At 42.4% G+C, this 19467-nt stretch overlaps 1 protein-coding gene across 1 annotated transcript in view; it reads left to right on the forward strand.

The window, feature by feature from the left end:
- The first annotated feature begins 736 nt into the window (after positions 1-736).
- The window catches only part of SOCS5 (suppressor of cytokine signaling 5), a 33454-nt gene continuing 14723 nt past the window's right edge, over positions 737-19467 (forward strand). Inside the window, exon 1 of the mRNA XM_061475315.1 lies at positions 737-990. The gene's annotated coding sequence lies outside the window, so the exon portion shown is untranslated. The remainder of the gene's footprint in view (positions 991-19467) is intronic.

Genomic DNA, 19467 nt, shown 5'->3' on the forward strand with positions numbered 1-19467 from the left:
CTCTGTCTGATGTGATCAAACACACTTCATCCGTGCTTGAGCCGAGCAGTGAGCTTGCTCCCCATTATACAGAGGCAGGAAAAGGAGACGGAGCTGTTTTGAACAGGGCATTGCTCTCAGCAATACCCACATCTCTTCGGAGGTCTCTGTAAGCATTCGCTAGTCCCTTCTGCTTACAAGGAGCCACTGGACTTCAGATCCAGCGCTGGGGCAGCTGGTGGCGTTATCCAGGGAGCAGCTCCGCAGCAGGTACTATGCCAGCCACCTCGTTAGCAGGCACCCAGCCCAGCCCGGGGCTGCTCCGAGCGCTCCTCCAGACCTTCCAAGGCCTGGCAGAGCGGCGGCACGGAGCGTTGCCCGTCCCGGGGCGGGGGATTTCGGATGCCGGGGGTGCGGGTGGGTACACGGCTTGGCCGGCCCCACCGCCGTTCCTATTCTGACACCGAGCCTCAGGGGTGAGCTCGGGCCCGGCTGCTGATCCCGCGTCCACCAGCCCACGCCGGGCACGGACCAGACCGAATCCCCGCCTCGTCCCGCGCCGCTTCCTCCCGTCGGCCCCCGCCGCTTGACCCAGTCCCGCCCCGCGCCCGAACCCAAAATGGCCGCCGGAGAGCCCCTTCCCACATTGGGCATCGTGCCCCACTCCAAGATGGTCGCCAATGGAGCCTAGCCGGAGACATCGTAGCGGGTCAGTCCCAGCGCCGCGGCCCGGTAGGCTGGGCGATGCCCCGCCTCAGCCAGCCTGCCGCTCCCATTGGTTGTGCCGAGGGTCAGGCTCGCCCTCATTGGCTGGCGAGGTGTCGCTCCCGCTCTGTGCGCTCCGGGGCCCGGGGAGCTATTTTCCATTCGGCGGAGGGGGGCCGGGGAGGGGGCTCCGCGGATCGCTCCGTCCGCGCCGAGCGGCAGGCGGCGGGCCCGGGCGGGGCGCCGGAGGATGTCGGGGCCGCCGGGACGGCGCTGAGGCGTCGCTGTCCCCGCCGCGGCGCAGAGGTAGGTGCCTCCCGGTCGGGGCTTGGCGGACGGGACCTGCGCCGCTCGCCCCCCGGCGGCGAGAGGCGGCCGCTCCCTACCCCGCAGCCCCGCTGCTGCCCGCCGAGGCCGCGGCCCCGGCTCCGCGGCCGGAGCTGCCACCGTCTCCCGGCCGCGGGCAGCCAGCGCCCGAGGGAGCCGGGGGAAGGGAGGGGGAGGGCTCGGCCGCGGAGTGCCGCCGCGGGGCTTGGCCGGGCCGGGGTGCCCGTGAGGGAGGAGGCCGCCCCGGGGCGAGGGGCAGCGCCGCTCCGTCCCAGCGCCCTCCTGAGAGAGGCGGCCCCAGGCGAGGTGTGGTGTTGGCAGCGGAGCCCCAAGGGGTTGGGGTTCAAGCTGCCCCAATGCGGTGCCGGCTCCCCGAGGCGGGCGGTGGGGGTGCCCCGACTCTGACCGCCGCTCCTCCGGGCTTCCAGGTTAATTCGGTAGCTGGTGCAGGAGCGGGGCGGTAGCTCCTCCAGTCGAGCTTGCACGGGTGTTTGTCAGTGTAGAAATCACCCAGGCAAAAGAGCCCCTTTGAGTGTTCGGGGCACAGAAGCGACTGTTAACCCCTTCTGTGGAGGGTGGCACGTTAAGTGTCAGGCTGTGAGCGCTCATAAAAGTTTTGGTGCAAAACTCATGAAAGTCTTTACATGCATCTGACTCGGAGTTGTGAATGGTTTCTTGGAATTGTGGAAGCAGTAAATCGTGTTATTTCTGCTGCTGTTAACTTTGTAATTCAGTGCTTGCACAGGATCACAATAGCTTAATCCCGTGGAATACATTTCTGACTCTGATACGTTTGTTTCATCGGGTTTGTGTCATCTGAGCGTGTATTCTTATGAACACAGCATGTACAATAGTTACATTTCCATTCCCTGAATACTTGCAGAAGCTTCTCTTTTATCTCTCTTTTTTTCCTTCTGTCTCCTCTAAAGCTTGTTGAAGTTTTCTGCAATGTTACTATGATTGTAAGATACACGTTTTAGATTGATCATCATATGGGATGCCATATGCCATCATTTGTCCTTAGTGACATGGGTTAGGGGTTGACTTGGCAGTCCTGGGGGAAGGGTTGGACTTGAAACGTCTTTTCCAACCTGATTGATTATGTGATTCTATGTGATGTATGGTCCCTGACCACGCCATGAAAACCCTCTTAAGACACTGACTGTGCTTTCCCATTGAAGCTGATTCCAGTATAGTTTGTAAGTTTGGTAAAGGTAACAACAAACAGTAACAACTTCAGTGGTGCTTTTGTTGGTGCAGTATACTCCTATTACAAGAAAATATTTTGGGGATAGATGTGGCCCAACTCAACTATTTGCATGGAGATTGTATGACTGGAAAGTGCTACTAAAGCTCGTATTTATATAACCTTATTTAAAAATACATGTTCCAAAAACTTGCACAGAAGTTGACTGGTTATCTCTTTAAATTGGTCTGCCCCTTTCAGCAAACAGGTGAACTGGATATCAAGATGAGAGTGAAAATGTTGAGAGCTTTTTTCCTGGCTTTAAAACTCTCTGCAGGAGGCTAAATTGCATTTTCATGGCTATTTGAACACTTCACATGCTTTAAAGACATTTGAGTGTTCTGTTTTCTAAAGTTATTACTTTATCTTGACATCTTTTGTGTAATTAAGTTTAAAATTCCCTTAGAGATGAGCAGTTGCGTGTCAGGGCACTTTTTTCTTGTTTCCTTCTTGGTGGATAGCAAAAAAGACCCTTCTGTGGTTGCAGGTACCACGGAAAATATTTTACTGGGGTTAAAGTGCATTATCATTTAAAGTGGAACTTTAGAGTAGTTTCACTTTGATTTTGTTAATATTATGAGTCAGGACCCAATACTGAAAAGATTGCGCACTTGCTGGACCCTTTAGTATAAACTTCTTTACAGAATCAGTGTCTTAATGTGCCTTTCTAGAAGTGCTTTTATCTTAATTATGGGATTGTATAGAAGCCTAATTCTGTTTCTTGTAAACCTGGTTAACTTCCTAGTTTAGAGCTCTTCCTCCAAGATACACTACTCTTACGAAAGAGCAGTTTTAGTCCCATTCCACCCTGCAGAGTGTATTTGTGCAACATGAAGACTGTAATTTATGGGTGCCGGAAGGCTTGAGTCCAGTGAATTATCGAGGAGAATGGAATGTCCTTTCATAAGTCCATTTCAGGAAGGGAAGTTGGGGTTGTGTGACTAGGTAATGACCGTGGAGTACATCATAGCCCCTAAATGTTGTTTGCCTTACTCAGGTCTCTTAACTTCTGGGTTCAGCTCTCACATGGGCCACAGGTGTGCGCAGAGATGACATTAGGGCAATTTCATAGTTAAACTGTGTTACAGCTATAGAAATCTTGAGGTGTGGTTCGCACACCTCAAGGTCTTGTGACATGCAAGGTTTGTGCTGTTCAGGGCTTCCTGCTGAAGATGTCATGCAGCCCTGAAGATAACCCCCGTTACCTTGAATATCCCCAGTTAATGAGATTGCTACAGGGAGGTGCTGGACGAAGGCAACTTTCCAAGTTAACAGCCTCCTAATTCATTCAGTTGTCAATCTGAAAACCAGGATATTCAAGTGGGCCTGGTATCAGTGCAGTAGCCTTAGCTCTGTCAGAACATATTTTATTGTTATGTTGTGGGTTTTGTGCATTAATAAGTATGGCAGGGTGAATTAGCTGTGTTTTTGGGGTGCGTTCTTTGTCAGTCCAAAGCAAACTACAAAGAAGGGAAAACAAAACTTTGGGACCTGATGTACTGAGCTGCTAAGTGTGTTCGGATTGTTCCAGTTGGTCTTTTAGATGTCTCGCATCTACTCTGATTTCAGAATTGCATTAGCAGTACAACCAGCTAGTGAATTCAGACAGCTGGGTAGCATGCAATAGCTTGACATGACTTCATACATATGACAGCATTGGAAAAATGGCTGGGTTAGTCCTTGGAGGGCTATCTAGAATTTCTCCTCTGTTGCTCTTTTTATGATGGCAGGTACATCTAAGAAAGAGAACAGATGGAAGGGATTAGAAATAACTGTGTTCTTTTAGAAAGGTTTGGGGTGGTTTTTTAATCTTTAAAACATGTGGAACCTGTCATTCTGTGGCAAGGTTCTAGAGGGATGACTATTCATTGAACTCAATGTGGCAACTCATGTGTTTCCCTGATGGACTCGTAACTCAAGATGGTATATCGTGCGTTTTTCTGATCATGTTCATGGTGTTTGAACTAAGATGTATTTTAGTCTAATCAAAAGATAGTGCTGATTTCTGTTAACAGTTGTAAACCACCTTGTTCTGTAAGAGCCTGTTGCTAAATAGCTTGATTTTTTTGTTTTTGTTTTTGATAGATGGGATTCAAGGTGTAACTTTCAAAGTGTAGGTTGATCTAAAGTGGTGATGTTTAATTCAGTGCTACAAATAGTGAAAGCAAACTTCAAATCTAAACAAGATGCCTTTTTCTTCACCAAAATGGACATTCTTAACTTTGTCGAATAAATAAAAGAACTTTTGATATAAAGGCTTCACCATAAACTCCTAAAATACTGATTCCTATTCCAAAACATTGGAATAGGCTGGCGTGTTAAATCATTCTTGAGTAGCTCTCTGTTTTAGGCTTATTTCCTTGCCTCTAGTTTGCCCAAGAGCTATGTTTGGTAGGTTTCTTCAGCCTTAAGGGGAAATAAGCACTTAGTACTATGTTGTGGCATTTATGCCTAGAGGCTTCATTAAGGCCACAAGGTTTGGTTGTGTTGAGAAATTTCCTGTGCCTCCCCTCCATCTCATCGTGCCCACTGTCTTCTAAAGGTGTCTGCCTAGTTTAAGAAAAACCTTGTATTTTGCTTTATGGGGTTTGGGGTCAGAAGGATTATCAACTTTTCCAAAACTGTGAACCTATGCATTAGTTTGAAGCAAACATGCAGTTGCTCCATTAAATAAGAAGCGCCCTGAAATGCTACGTGTTTGTGTGGTTTGGTTGTTGGACAGTTATTTTAATCTTTGAGCTATATCTAGTTAAAATGTTGTATTTAAAATTTAGTAAATGTATGCTATACCTTCTGGAGCCCTTATACTTTGTCAGCTCTATAAATTAACTCTGACACACTGAATATTTTTCACCAGCTAACATAGCTGTTAGTGAAGTTAAATAAAGGAGAGAAGCCCACATGCTCTCTCCATGCATACAGCTGGACATCTCTTAAATTTTTCCACAAAAATGAAATTTTGATTGCTTTTTAGAGCTTCATGAATACACTAATTGGTGAATCATCTAATGTGCAGTTCAGTTTCAGGAAATCCGAAATGGCTCGCTAACTCCGTGGGGATAGGATTATGCAGACCACCTGAAAGTCTCAGTAAGAAAATGCGTGCAGTGGCGGTAGTCGGTATTTTTGGCTGTGGAGAGGTTGGCTAAAACTCAGTGCAGTTAGGCATGGTCTGCACTAGTTTATATGACAGAAATTCCTTTGTGGGATTATCTGGAAGGGAGAATAATTTTACAGGTTTATCTGCTCTTGGGACCTTACCCAGATTTTATTAAAGAAGTTTGCAGCCAGGAGCCTCTTTTAGGTCGGGACTGGTCCTGAATTCCTGGATAACATGGGAGTTGCTTTTACACAGCCGTGGTTGTTGAATTCTTCAGCCTTAATGTTGGACAGCTGTAAAGCATTTAAACCCTATCTTTGAAAGACTGGGATAAGAAGGAGAGGGAGATGGAGGCTGCCAAGATAAGTAATACTTCTTGGGGAGTCTGAAGTATTTTCTTTATGTAGCCGTATACGGTGTGTTCCTGGCTAGCTGGATACTACTTGATTGTGTACTCTGTTATCGGCTGAAGTATTTAAACCAGTAGTCCTTACTTGTGAAAGCTGGGGTCTCTACACCAGTTGAAGAGTCAAAGAGGTCAGGAGTATTCTTTTTGCTGCAGCAAAGAAAAAGAATCAGTGCAGTGCGCAAGGTCTCTTTATAAACCCCAGGTTTTAGACTAAGTATTCTCACTCTTGTTGAAGATGCACAGGGCATTCTTAGAATACTATTGTATCTCACTACATATTGCACTAGTGAGCACCAGTTTCTTACAGCTAGAAACTTAGTGTTTGGAAGTGCTTCAGCAATTTCTCATTGGAGTGCATTTACCGAGGTGAAATTTCAGAGTGTTTTAAAATTGAAGTACAGTAGAAACAATTGGAAAAAGTTTTTCTGCAATACTAAATCTGTTAACAGTTTTGTTCCTCCTCAGCAGAATGAATCCTGATTATAACGCAACAGTCAGCCTGGCTCCCAGCTGAAATCATTTGGGCCTCATTGTGCAAAGCCCAAATGTCAGTCATAGGATTAAGAATTGTAATTCTGGGATAAAAAAGGCTGTCACTTAGCACCCTTTACAGGTTGCCATTAGGCTAGTAGAGACTCAAGGACTGCAGTTGAATGAATTAGGACTGAGAGAATCTCTTGGAATATTTGGCTTTCAGTAACAAAATCTTAAGTTGTGGTGATTGTTGATGCCAGTTTGACATAATTTTATTCGTGGAACTTGGCTAGCTAAGGATGAATGTGTTTAATAAGGCAGACCTGCAAGTCCCCTGTTTCTTGAAAAGAACTCCAGACTTCCCCATTTCCAAGATGTCTCAGAGTTTCTGATGCCTCGAATTCTGTCTGCTTGGGTGTATCTGTTATTATACCTACCTGTATACTGTGCCTCTCTACCTTAGGTTTTTGGTTTTGCAGAATAAGGCATGTGCAGCGGAGTCTGATTTACTGACTGCCTCGCTTATGGAAAAAATACCCATTACTAAACTTTGTTTTTGGAGAGCTTTTACGTTTGGCCTCTGTGAAGACGGAGATATTTTAATCATTTCACTAGTGCAGTAAGAGGTCTCTTGTTCTTTTGAAGTAGCATATGGATAAAGTGAATCAATTTTAGACTGCAAATTATCTTTAATCTTGAGTTGACTGGATTCTTTGCGTGATAGATTTGGTTAAACACTTATGCTGCTTAGTTGATGCTTTGTTTTCCTAGATCTTTAATTTTCACATTTCTGTTGGGGAATGGTGAATTACATACTTCTTTTTTTTTAAACAAATGTTAAACTTCACTTGGACAGAAAGTGGAATTCAATTAAATATACAAATAGCATTTTAAAATTGATCTGCAGTTTATTCCTTCAGATGTGCTGGATGAGTACTTAAACCAGCAATTTTACCTAAACACTTTTTTTTTTTTTTAATTTAAAACTTGCCCAGTAAGTTCAAATTTCTGTTCATTTTTGTGTTGCAGTATTTTAGACTTTGTGGATCTCATTTCTTATCTATTGGTCTTACTTAGGGCTTGGAAGAGGAAAATAACTACGTATTCTTAAACTGTCAAACAGTTGTGCTGTTAAAATTACTAATACTTAACCTCTTAGCCAGACTTCTCATTCTTATCTTTACTAAAAGAGCATTGCTTTCAACTGTAAGCTATCAGCCTGTGATTGTTTCCACCATTCCACTTGTGAGCCAGGGTGATATCGTGTGGCTCTGCCACTCCTGTAGGCTCTACTGAAACCATCTCTCCATATTGTCATGTTATTTGCTGCTTGAGTCCTCCTCAGAATTGTGGCTGTTTAGGAAGGAACTTCAGGAGTCCATCCGACCCAGGGATGGGTCCCTGGTCTTGTTAACGTTGAAATTATTGGTTTTTTTCCATTTTCTGAAGTAGTATATAAGTTGGGTCTTCGTGACCACTTGGCAGAGAACTGGGAGAGGTGCTATCAATGTCCTCTCACTGTGATCGTAGTTAATAAAGCTTCTGTCTGACCTATCCTAAATTGTATGTGTATTATTATGCACTTGGGGTCCCCAGATTCTCTTGTCAGAGTTTCTCATTTTTTAATCAATCCGTTGTTTTAATCCATGATGTTCTCCTTTCTTTTTTCCTCTTGGGATAGTTGGTGGTGGCTTGTTGAGGGAGACTAACTCTGGCTGCTGGTGTCAGTGTAAGAGGGTGGGCTGGGGTATGTGATGGGATGAGTAGGTCAAGGCCTTAATGCAGATTGTCGTGATGCTGGGTAGATTTGGATGTAAATTGGATTTCAAGTCTAGGTATCAGACCAGATTTACCTTCAAAAATGTATGTGATCTGTCTATGAAGAAGTTCTGCAAATCTGTTGTCCTTAAGACTTGGATGCCTTATTTATGGAAGCAAGAAATTTGATAACAGGGCTTCTGGTTCTTACAGATGTAAAACGAACTATACATAATAATTTAGATTAGTATTATGAGGTTAAAAATTCCGTTAATCCTGGAGGATGCAGAGGTACAAGCTCTGGTTTAAGGCCCTGAATTGCAAAATACTGACTCTGGGAGAGGATGTGTGCATTGTCTCCCTGTTTGTATTTGCTCATATTATTAGTTTATAGCCTGGTTTAGCAATTAACAAAAGTTATGTCACACCCTGGATTATAACATAGCGATTGTTGGTGGGGTCATTTGGTGACTTAGTTGGTTTTAGAAGAGAATGTGTGACAAGGACTTTCGGAAAAAAGTCTTCATTCTGGAAGGTTAACATATTGTGCACCGGTAAAAATGTAGAAATACCGATTGCCTAATTCCTGTTAATGTACTCACTTTAAGCATAAAAACGATCTTTTGTTCGTTATAATAAAGATAGCTTAGAAATTAGTCCTCCTGTATGACAGTTCCAAAATAACTTCTCTTATGGTGCTTTCATGTTGCAGTTAAAATGTTTGCAAATTCAGTAAGTCCACACGGTAATCTATATTATAGAGGTATTCTTATCGCCCGTTGCATTATATTTCAGCAACACTTCCTTGAATAAATACAAGGACTCTTTCAGCTTGACCTGCTGATCTTCTGTTTCCCGTTACTGGCACTGAAAAGCAAAATCTGGAAACCTGTCAGAAATTCTAATTATTATAATGCTGAAACGGTTGTGCTATAAGAAGGGAGAAAACTGCTTTGCCTCACGGGTCTGGGTTGACCAGTGTCAGTTGTCATGTGCAGATGATATGGTTTTGTTCTCCCAAATTCCTTGGGGTCTGAAGCATCTGTTAGAGGATTTAGCATTTTTGTCGGTAGAACTATTAGTCCTTATATGCATATGACATGGTTTTGTTCTCTCAAACTCCTCTGGGAGTGAAGCATCTGTTAAAGGATTTTCAATGTTTTTGTCAGAAGGAATGTGACTAAAATTCGAAACTATCAAGTCATTGCACTCATCTGTAGCTCAGAGTTGCTTGTGTGGAGGACTGGTGAGCACTTGCATTGAACAAGTTTTCTATTTGGATGTTTGTCTAAGAGTTGTGAGCAGAATAAGTGAGGTTAGGGCCTTAAGGTCCAGGCCAGCAGGGTAACTTGTGTCTGAAAAAGTAGTAGTCGCCTTGTATTTTAGATTAAGGTTTGGACTTTTATTCAGTATGGCATGTGGTGTAGGGAAAACACTTTGTTCTACGGTGGACCATAGAAATGTATGTGATTCAGGCAAACCTGACCTTTTGTTAATTAAACTTATGCTTGTTTCCAGGACTAGGTCTAGAAGGCAGTTTCTAGGCGTCAACTCTGCAGGGGTCTGAAAGTTTGAAATCTCCCTGCTTTGTGTTTGATTTGTCCCTTCCCCATATCTGCTGATCACTGTTAGTATTTCTTTTTTCCCTTGAGTGCTTTTTGGCTTCTTTTTTTTACAAGGAGTTTTGAAAAGAATTTTAAGAATGGAAAAAATTAGCATAGTAATGTATCATCAGTTGTCTTTTTGAGGCTATCTATATTTAACTGACATTTGGAAATCCTTGTTGCTAATGAGCTCCAGAGAAACTTTACAGCTCTGTTTTCAGCAATACAGTTGGTTTATTTGGGTAGAAAATACTCTCCCTGAGCATCATAGATGGTAATGGATAAGCTGAAGATTTGCGGTTTATATCTATTTCATAAACGGTTCTTAAGATGCAAATGACTTTAGTTTTAGTCCTGTAAGTTCTTGCTTATAGGCTCAAAAATTACCATTTTATAAAATAGTCTTTTGTTTCAGTTATGCAGATAATTCCCTTATTTTGACTGTGTAGCAGTAGAAACAAAGACTGCAAGAGATCTACATAGCCCATGAATTCTCTAATAGTTTTTTAAACTTTAGCTCACATATGAGAGACTGATCAGTTTTATACCAGAACTCCATCCACACGGAGCCCCATCCCTGGCAATGTTCACGGCCGGGTTGGACAGGGCTTAGAGCAACCTAGTCTAGTGGAAGGTGTCCCTGTCTCTGGCAGGGAACTGGATGATCTTTAAGGTCCCTTCCAACCCAAACCATCCTGTGATTCTATAAGGCAAATCTCAATGCTAGTAAAGTTAACATGGCATACTAATACTATATCTGTGCATGGTTGAGGAATATGTCATCCCTGTAGTTGCTTCGAAGCCTGTCATAAGTGAAAAGAATCTTGATTTGCCAGTTCCATTGAGAGAGGCATGTATAATTTCACACAAGTTTCTTAATGGGATGCCTGCAGTGGTGTTTTCTGTTTTCCTGAGAAATGCAGAGGCGCTGAAACTATTTGTTTCTTTCCTTACAATCCCAGAGAAGAATGAGTAAAGCAAACCTGAAAATTGTGGAGAAAAGAGACTATTGTTATGTAGGAGATGAAATACCATACAACTGTGGCTTATTATTTGTTCATTACTATGAAATTTGATGAAATTATGTTCTTTTTTGAATATTAATGCTTTGTTTGGCAGACTAAAGTTTGATACAGCAAAGATGTGCAAAGAAGTAGTTTTGCCCTTTTTGTTACACAATATAGATCTAGAAAGTGGCTGCCCTTGTTCAGAGTCTGTTCTCAAGTCTTTCCTGTACTTAAATTAAATACACTGCTTGTATTTAATTTTCTGAGTTCTCACAAATGTTGGGCTTGGTTTCTTCTGCTACACTCAGACTTGCTTTTCTTTGTGCCATTAAGTTATGCCTCAAATGCCAAAAAATCTACTTTGCAATTTAATGTTGGCTGACTTGAAGAGGGTCAGTAATTATAGTTACCATTCCCAGCAAGTTGAGTTTTTCCAGCAGTCTGCGTAGAAAGTGACTGTGGATTAATTGAACATAAAAATGAGTCAAAACCTTTTCTCTGCCAAAGGCAAACATAGGAGTAGGTGCTAGTAAGGTTTTCAAAACTGTTTCCTAGGCAATTTGTAGATCTACTGTGAGCTGTTGCTCAAGGAAGTATAAAACTGATTTAATTTAGTGAGAAAGTTATTGGGGTACAGCTTACTCCTAAAACAGAGAGCAGTTCTGTGGAAGCTCTTCAGTTTTCACGGCATGTTGATGTCGAGGCATCTTTAAAGCCTGCTGCTTCCAAGCTTCCTGCCAACAGTGAGGCTGGCACCTCTAAAGCATGTGTCCTGGGTTCAGCATGGTACCCTGCCTTTTTTCAAGTCATGCTGAGTTCGGAGAAGACAGTAATTTAGCAGTTGTTGATTTAAGAATATGCTGACATCATGGATGATGTGACTAACAGAATTTCTTCTCTTCTGCCTTGCTAGCTTATGCACGTTCCTTTGGTGTCCTGGAGGGGGTGAGGAGGCAGGAGTGGCGCTCTGTGGCAGCAGGATGATGTACTTAAGTCACTGAATAGCGTGTGATAGTATTCAGGTGATGCCTCTCCTCTGAAGGATATTTAGTTCTGCCATTAATCACTGTAAGTTGTCTTCACAATGGCAAAGAACGCTCTTCTTTGGCTCAGGATTTGCAATGAATATGAGTTTTATTCTTGCAACTACCTCTGGATGGAATTACATCGTGATACTACATATGTACAGCGTGTCTTTTCACATGGATTGCACAGCACTTGCTAGGCTGTTTATAAACCAGTGTTTGTATGTAGAAAACCTCTCCAATTAACTAGAATGAAAGCAGGAAGATGATAATTTGTGAATATATTTGATCAGGTTGATTCTGGAGGAAAACTGTCAGAACTAGAGAAAAATATACATAAAGATATTTGGCAGGGGTCAGCGTCTCCACATTACTGTTGTGGAATGTGATGGTGCAGGGACTGGAACCTTGTTTGGAGTTATAGTTAATTAATTATACGTTATTGCATAAATATAACACAGACCATTGGTTTTTGAGACTTACTAGAGATATATTCCTAATGCTCAGTGTGTACTTCTGTTTTACAAAACCACCGTAGTGCTGGTATAAGGAGTGATCAAGAAATGCTTCACAAACTCGGCTGAGTTTGGTATTGGCATGGAGAAGTAGTCTTGATCTTAGCTGTCATTGCTGTGCTCTCAAGACCATGGTTTGTGTAGCAGGAGTTATGGTGGTGCTAGATACAGCTTTGTTGGAAGAAAAATCTGGACTTCAGTTTGGGACAGTGATGGAGGCCAAATGGGGAAAAGAATATCAGTGTGCACAGCTACCTTTCTGTTACAAAATCTTGCTAGGTAGGCCTGCTGATACAGCAACATTTGCAAATCCCTTAAGCTTAGATGAATCCAGTGCTTCTGATCCTTGTTTCCTACTCATTTAGCTTTGTATGTGTATTTTATGATCTTTGTACTAACTTTGGAGTTGAACCATGTGTTTAGCTCTAATGGAAAGTGGTTGTACTTCAACATTTCAGGCAGCATAGGTAGTTAATGCCTCAATGCAGGAGCTAAGCCTGGGGCTTAAATAAATGCATGTAGAAAATTGCTGCTCAAAAGGCTTTGCCAGCTTACTTATCCTACACATCCAGGAAGTAAGTAGATAGGAGTGAACTGTGTATTCATGTACTTTGGTTGTTGTATGGGAGTGCACAGAAGGAGCATAGAGTTGAACTTACTTTGTGAGGAGCAGCAGCAAAGGCATGCATTACGAAGTGAGGGAGGAGAAGGAGGTGAAACCAAGTTCTGTGTGTGTGTAATCTGGAGAGCTGAAGCTTGCAGTGTGTCCACAGTAGCACAACTGCTGGTGGTGGTGATCCCAAACTTGTATGTGATCCCTGGGGTGTTACATGGTGCCAACACGTGCTGCTATTAAAGGAGTTATTGCTACTTTTGCATCTTTCTCCCCCCTCCTCGGGTAGGAAGGACATACAACCATAGAGATCTGTTGGGGGAACGTGGTGAAGTCCTTGACTGTGTCCATAGGAGGCAACAAAGCTGGTGAAAGGGCTGGCAGGAGTGTCCTATGTGGAGCAGTTGAGGACTTTGGGCTCATCTAGTTTGGAGAAAAGGAGGCTGATGGATGACCTCATTGGCCTCTCCAGCTTCCTGAGAAGAATTGGAGAGGGAAGTGCTGATCTTTTCTCCCTGTTATCCAGCGAGAGGATGCATGGGAACAGCACAGAGTTCTGCCAGGGAAGGATTCGACTGGGCATTAGGAAGCGTTTCTTTACTGAGAGGGTGGTCAAACACGGGAAGAGGCTTCCTAGGGAGGTGGCTAATGCTGCAAGCCTGTCACTGCTTAAGAGACATTTGGACAATGCCCTTAATAACATGCTTTAACTTTTGGTCAGCTCTGAATTGGTCAGGCAGATGGGCTAGATGATCATTGACAGTTCCTTCCAACTAAACATTATTCTATAAAGTCTAGAGTAGACTATATACTATAATATAAAATATAACAGTATATAATATAATACTTAAAGTCTGTTCTATAAAGAAACAAACAAAAAAACCCAATCAGAGCAAACAAAAAACCTCACAAAACCAAACAAAACTCCCAAAATAAACAAAACCCCAAACAAACAAAAACCAAACCAACCCCACAACAGACACTGAGTATTTAGACAAAGGTATAACTTTGGACCAGGTGTGGCTATATTGAAAGGTATTCCAAAACTAGGCCGGCTGCATGTAGTGTTGCTTTACGATGCTTCAAATTGCCCGTGGTGGAAGTTGAGCAATGGTAACTGGATGTAAAGAGCCATAGCTCTTTCTGGTTTTATTTATGTGTGAGTGGAGGTTAAATGGAATGTCCGGAAGAGTGAAGAAAAACCTCTCCTGGTCATTGTGTTTTCTTACTGTTGAAGTGGGCTTTTTCTCCTCTTCAGACTCTTTGAGGTGTCTTACCTGGTCCTTGTGGAGTGTAGTTCCTGCTTACTGTGGGCCTGGAAGTCCCTTATTTTAAGCAATAACTTAAGAGAGTATTGACTATGGTATATGTCCATATTGCTTCACTTTCTAGTTCACTGCCTCTACTCTGTACTCTCAGGATGGAGTGTACCATTGTACAAGCTGGAGGCTTTGAAGTCTTGCAATTGAGTATAATGCCTCTGAGGTTTGCAAAGGTCACTCTGATTTGCCTTGCATGAAATGTTTTCTGGAGGAAACAAGATGGCCGAGTGTTTATGCTACATGATCTCAATGAGCAGACAAATAGCTGCAATGTTTAGTAAGGTAAGCTTTATATTTTATTTGTGCTTGCTGGATCGTCCTGCTCTGTCATTTCACTGAACCTGACATTGGCCATTACACAAATAACCCTGACAGTGTCTACTTGTTCACCCATCCGCTTGCAGACTCTTTAATGGACAATTTGAATAGCCATGACCCTTTGTCATTGACAAAGGGTCCTATTTTGTTGCACAGCTGTAAACTTCTATAGCGAAGTGCATTGCTGCATAAGTGACGCTGGGAGTTCACACATGAGTCATTGTTCCCACTGGTGTTCTTCCTTCATCTCTGCCACAGATAATAGGAGGTGTTAGACAATTTTGAAGAGACGTTGTATTCAGTTGCTTATAACTTTCTGAACCCCGGTTTTTTGGACTGAAATACTTTATGCCATTTCTTTGCCTTGAGTTTAATTTTGTTTAAAGCTTTCAGCCAAAATGCCTCATCTGTTTTCAGAAGTAAAACTCTAATAAATCTCTGCCATTTTGTTTATGTCAGTTTCTCCTTTGAAATACTGTAATGCACCTCTGAACTGGAACATCTACTTGACATTTGTTGGTGGGTGGCCTCTGGCTGAGCTCTAATGTTTTAGTGTTACATGAAAATCTGCCTAAATGGAGCCAGTTCTCTTTGAATTTGAATATTTGTGACCTAGACATGGCAACATTTCTTTGTGGAATTCTCTGGAGACTGCCCGCGCTCTGTGTGCTTAGCAGGACCTTCCTTTCAAGTACGTCTCTGGACTGCAGTAAGCTGTGCAGAGCCTGGGAACACAATTGTCCTAGGTTAATAAGGGGACTGAATGGGGTCTTATGGCACGAAGCCGGGTGGGAAATCTCCATAAGACAGCCCTGACACTCGTCAACTCTGGAATCATGCACTCGTTCCTCCTCCCTTCCTGTCCCAACAGCTCCCCAGTACCTCCAGACTCCCACCAGCACCTGTACTCTTGACTGTGACTTTGGCAAGACTTTCTTTAGAGGTATCCATACTGGGCTAAAGTTTGGCTTTGCCTGTATGTGAACAGGTAGGTAACTTGTAACAAGGATGCCAGTCATCATACTAATGTGTAACTGTGGAATGTAGGGAGCACGCGCAATCGCTTTGTAGGAGTAGGGTATACACGTTTGGTCAGTACTGATCGCCATGACAGTCATCCAGAAATGCTCAATCTGATTCTTTAGAGACCTTAACAGATAAAATCTGGAAAAACTGAGACAATGAACCTAAATTTTTTTTTCTTTTTAATTTTGGGAGCTCCAAACTGGTCCACATTTGGCTGTACTTCCGTAAGGAGAGCAGAGGTACCACACAAAGTCCATGCTTCCTGAATTTATAAGATGAGGTGGTGGTGTAGTTGTTGGGTTTTTTTACTATTAGACAGTCAAAATATGACCTTTTTTGGATGTTTTTCCTGCAACTTCAGCTTTGAAGAGCTATTTTAGGTAGCTACCTGGCCTATCAAATTCAGACCAAACTAGGAAGCTAAAGGCAGCCACTGAATGCGATCTAATAATGGGAAGCATTAGATAATCATAAAATATAAATTATTGAGAAGAAGGAAAACATGTTTTCAGAGGCATGTTCCTGTTGTTGGGAAGAAGACTTTAAACCCACCAAGTAGGCCAAATGTCTCTGCTCCTTTGGAGGTGGCTAGTTCAAGCTATAAGAAAGATGGTCTTGCCTGTTGACATTGTACAGCTTAAAGTATTCTTTTTTTAATGCATTTCTCCTGTAGCAAAATCCGTGTCTATTAATGTTGACACTTGAAGTTGGGTGAGAGAACCTTTACTAAGTTTTTTGCTGTCCTTCCTCTGAACTAGCAGCAGTGCCCACTGTGGCAGTGTGACCTTCACAAGAAGTTAGTACCAGGTTGAGCAGGAGTTCCTTCTTTTTCCTCTGTTCAGTCTAGGAGAGAACAGACAGATTTTGCTGAAAGATGTTCTAGTCTGGCTGCTTGTCGTAACTGTTATGAAAGTAAATGTTAAGTTTTCTTTGAGTCGGGATGGATTTAAAGTTACCTGCAGGTTAATTCTGTATGCCTGCGTACCGCTGAGGCAGTGCTATCAGAAATCTGCCATGCTATATGCCCTCAGACACTAGACAGTGTTCTTTGGTTTCACCTCCTTTCTCCACCTGCCAGTCTACAGCAGATTTTGAAGTTGCACTGAATAACTTGCAGTTATTCAGACCCTTCAGCTTTAATGGTTTGGGGGATGCTCAAGCTGTGGCTAATCATCAGCGTCTCAAAAATGCCTTAGTTATTGCCCAGGAATGAGAATTTGGAATCCTCATTCTTGTGATCACCAGGCATGTTTTCCATCAGGAACTTCTGGCCTCCACGTGACAGTACTAGATGTGGAAACTGCCACGTCTCCTGATGATAAATTGAGGAAACTTGAATTTGATTCTTGATGTAGAAATACTATTTTGACGTGGAGGATGCTAAAGGATTATAGCTTCCTGAAGTCATTTATTGAACAGGTTGTCCCTGTCATCTTGAAAATGTTTATGTAGATTGTCTGGTATTTTAAGTAACAGTTGAACTGTCCTTACTGAAAAATGAAGAGGAATAGTTCCTGATTTCATGTTGATAGATTTTCCTGTTAATAGTGGTATGCCTCCTGTATCCTCTGAAATGTGCAGTATTTCTCTAGATGAGTCTTGGTCTCAAGGCTTCATTTTATCTTTTTGCTGCACAATTATGACTTTATTATACTTTTTAATAAAGTATGTTCCCTGGTATAAGGAAAGTGTGGTTTAACATTAAGGAGTGGGATTCTATAGAAATGGCTAAACCACTGTTAACAGCTCACTGCTGCTGGGAGAGATGGGTTTTCTCCTTTTCTCTCCTGGAGCTTCTCCTGCGCTCATGCTGTCACTTGTCTTTTCTGGCTTCTTTTTCCTAGCAAGGGCTTGTTGGTCTGTCTTGTGCTTCCATTAATTAGCTCATAGTGAAAGTAGAGGTCAGATGAATGTTAGAAGTGATGCAAAGGGGTGGGAGCGAAGCAGGAATATCCCTTTGATTAGCAGAAAAGCAATAGTAGGTTACTTATCATGGACTGTCACCCTTCGGGTGCCCTGGCTATGGCTAAATTCTGTTTATGAGATACAACCTAGAAGACCTATACTCTTCTGTTCCTTTCATGCAGGGGATGGTAAATTATGATCTCGAGCTGATAATGGTGAAATAGCATCAATGACTTGCTCTGTGTTTGTGATTTGTTGGGTTCTTTTGTTGTTGGGTTGTTTTTTCTTTTAATACCCCTTCTGTGGTAAGTTCAACATCCAGTAACTGTGTGATTTAGCTTTCTGTTTGTGGTGCTGCAAACTTTGTGCGTGAAGCACAGTCTCTTAAACCATTCCTACAACTGGATCCCTGCTTTCATACATCCAGTGAAGGACAGAAGAGGTTAATGAGTTTTATTAGTCTTGTGCAGCTGGTACTGCTGTTGTAAAGATCAATTTTTCTAATTTCCTGCAGCATATAACTTATATTTACCTGTATCAGATAGGAGCCCTTAGATACTTGGTGACTTGACAGTACTGCATGAGCTGTTGTGTGTGTGTGTGGCTATTAGAGTGGTATCGCAGGTAGTGAGTTGCCTTTTTTAGGTAAGCCATTTTCCTATTGATTAATAGGCATTAATAGACATTAGCTAAGCAGTGAGTTATTGGTCTATGGCTAGGGCTTGGTGCAACAATCCTTAGTGAATCCGGAGGCAGCTTTAGGATTAGATAGATGACCTCAAAAGGCAGAGCATTTATCTATTTTGTTTTCAGAATTTAGGAATTAATCAAGCACGTTTTTTCTTAGAGAGTTCTCATCCTGTGGGGGCTCAGTCACTTAACACACACAGATGCACCTTTGCTAGAATAAACATTCATTCAAATTGTAGGATCATTGAATGGTTTGGGTTGAAAGGGACTTTAAAAGTTACCCGGTTCCAGCCCCTCCTACTGTGGGCACCGACACCGTCCACTCATGAGTATAGACCAAGAGAGACTCTAAGTTTACTCATTAGCCTTGTCTGTGTAAAGGTGCAGAATACAGAAGGAGAGCAGGTATTGCAAAGAGCTGGATCTGTTCTGTGCTGTCATGGTAGGAAACGTTTTCTGTTATTCTAAAGCAGTACCTCTAAACATTTTCTGTTACTAAAGCAGTACCTCTAAACTTAGCGATTTACAATCTCATTTTCTTTTTAAAGATTGCTAATGGATCTTTGTATTAGCCCTGTTTAACATCACTATCAGCTAAAGGTATTGTGCAATTGTTTACATAAGGTGTTCAGTTAAAACCGAAGTGGCACACTGCATGGCTCTTAGGGACACCAGTGGTCTGACTATCAAGTACTTCCATCGCAATCTCTAGTTTTCTCAAACACCATAATTCTGCATGAACGCTTCTTGATTGACATGCCATACAGAGACTATGCCTGACTTTGCCTTTTAACACTTCTAAATCTGCAGTTAAGTTATGGAAATATTCATGCTACTGTACATTGTTGGAATTCTTGACTAGCAAGCTAAAAGTAAACCACCTAAAATGTGGAACTTGGCACAGGCATAAAGTCTCAGCTGAACGCTTTGCTCTAAAGAAATCTAGTTTTTTCTTTTCAGTATTTATACTTAAACTGTCTTAAACAAAAATCTGGAGGAAAAAAAACCCTGAAGTATATCGATGCATTTATTTTATGTATGTTCTTGCTTGTGTATAGGTAATTAGGCACTTGTTGATTCCATAATGTAAAACTCTGCTAAGCTAACAAACTGGTATTTTTCCCCCTTACTCCTAAGAAGAAATTCCCTACCTCAGGAATTGAACCTGCAAGGCTAATGCTTTAAATTGTTTTTGCTTGAGTTTTAATATTGCAAAAAACAAAGAGTGGAATTTCAGAAAGCTTCAAATTTGCCGAAATCATGAATCTTCTAATCAAGGAGGTGATCCTGCCTCTCTGCTCTGCTCTCGCGAGACCTCACTTGGAGTATTGTGTGCAGTTCTGGTGTCCTCAACATAAAAAGGATGTGGAACTGTTGGAACAAGTCCAGAGGAGGGCCACGAAGATGATCAGGGTCTGGATCACCTCCTGTATGAAGACAGGCT

Source organism: Pezoporus flaviventris, unplaced genomic scaffold, assembly GCF_033815535.1.
Source record: "Pezoporus flaviventris isolate CSIRO_AGI_PZ_B2104156 unplaced genomic scaffold, CSIRO_AGI_Pfla_v1 ptg000083l, whole genome shotgun sequence".
Taxonomy (NCBI): domain Eukaryota; kingdom Metazoa; phylum Chordata; class Aves; order Psittaciformes; family Psittacidae; genus Pezoporus; species Pezoporus flaviventris.